Source organism: Leiobunum rupestre, chromosome 1 (genome assembly GCF_980474605.1).
Source record: "Leiobunum rupestre chromosome 1, qqLeiRupe1.1.hap1, whole genome shotgun sequence".
In the NCBI taxonomy this organism is placed as follows: Eukaryota; Metazoa; Arthropoda; class Arachnida; order Opiliones; family Sclerosomatidae; genus Leiobunum; species Leiobunum rupestre.
The window spans coordinates 89,767,448-89,769,405 of NC_143384.1; positions in this window are offsets into that span (position 1 = coordinate 89,767,448).

Here is a 1,958-nt window from a genome sequence, read left to right on the forward strand (position 1 = left end):
TATTTCGCGCTATTCCGGTTATGCACTATTCCGGTTACAGACTATTCCGAAACGAAGCATTGTCCACTTATAATATATTTCGCGCTATTCCGGTTATGCACTATTCCGGTTACAGACTATTCCGAAACGAAGCATTGTCCACTTAAATATATTTCGCGCTATTCCGGTTATGCACTATTCCGGTTACAGACTATTCCGAAACGAAGCATTGTCCACTTATAATATATTTCGCGCTATTCCGGTTATGCACTATTCCGGTTACAGACTATTCCGAAACCAAGCATTGTCCACTTAAATATATTTCACGCTATTCCGGTTATGCACTATTCCGGTTACAGACTATTCCGAAACGAAGCATTGTCCACTTAAATATATTTCGCGCTATTCCGGTTATGCACTATTCCGGTTACAGACTATTCCGAAACGAAGCATTGTCCACTTAAATATATTTCGCGCTATTCCGGTTATGCACTATTCCGGTTACAGACTATTCCGAAACGAAGCATTGTCCACTTAAATATATTTCGCGCTATTCCGGTTATGCACTATTCCGGTTACAGACTATTCCGAAACGAAGCATTGTCCACTTAAATATATTTCGCGCTATTCCGGTTATGCACTATTCCGGTTACAGACTATTCCGAAACGAAGCATTGTCCACTTAAATATATTTCGCGCTATTCCGGTTATGCACTATTCCGGTTACAGACTATTCCGAAACCAAGCATTGTCCACTTAAATATATTTCACGCTATTCCGGTTATGCACTATTCCGGTTACAGACTATTCCGAAACGAAGCATTGTCCACTTAAATATATTTCGCGCTATTCCGGTTATGCACTATTCCGGTTACAGACTATTCCGAAACGAAGCATTGTCCACTTAAATATATTTCGCGCTATTCCGGTTATGCACTATTCCGGTTACAGACTATTCCGAAACGAAGCATTGTCCACTTAAATATATTTCACGCTATTCCGGTTATGCACTATTCCGGTTACAGACTATTCCGAAACGAAGCATTGTCCACTTAAATATATTTCGCGCTATTCCGGTTATGCACTATTCCGGTTACAGACTATTCCGAAACGAAGCATTGTCCACTTAAATATATTTCGCGCTATTCCGGTTATGCACTATTCCGGTTACAGACTATTCCGAAACGAAGCATTGTCCACTTAAATATATTTCGCGCTATTCCGGTTATGCACTATTCCGGTTACAGACTATTCCGAAACCAAGCATTGTCCACTTAAATATATTTCACGCTATTCCGGTTATGCACTATTCCGGTTACAGACTATTCCGAAACGAAGCATTGTCCACTTAAATATATTTTGCGCTATTCCGGTTATGCACTATTCCGGTTACAGACTATTCCGAAACGAAGCATTGTCCACTTAAATATATTTCGCGCTATTCCGGTTATGTACTATTCCGGTTACAGACTATTCCGAAACGAAGCATTGTCCACTTAAATATATTTCGCGCTATTCCGGTTATGCACTATTCCGGTTACAGACTATTCCGAAACCAAGCATTGTCCACTTAAATATATTTCACGCTATTCCGGTTATGCACTATTCCGGTTACAGACTATTCCGAAACGAAGCATTGTCCACTTAAATATATTTCGCGCTATTCCGGTTATGCACTATTCCGGTTACAGACTATTCCGAAACGAAGCATTGTCCACTTAAATATATTTCGCGCTATTCCGGTTATGCACTATTCCGGTTACAGACTATTCCGAAACGAAGCATTGTCCACTTAAATATATTTCGCGCTATTCCGGTTATGCACTATTCCGGTTACAGACTATTCCGAAACGAAGCATTGTCCACTTAAATATATTTCACGCTATTCCGGTTATGCACTATTCCGGTTACAGACTATTCCGAAACGAAGCATTGTCCACTTAAATATATTTCGCGCTATTCCGGTTATGCACTATTCC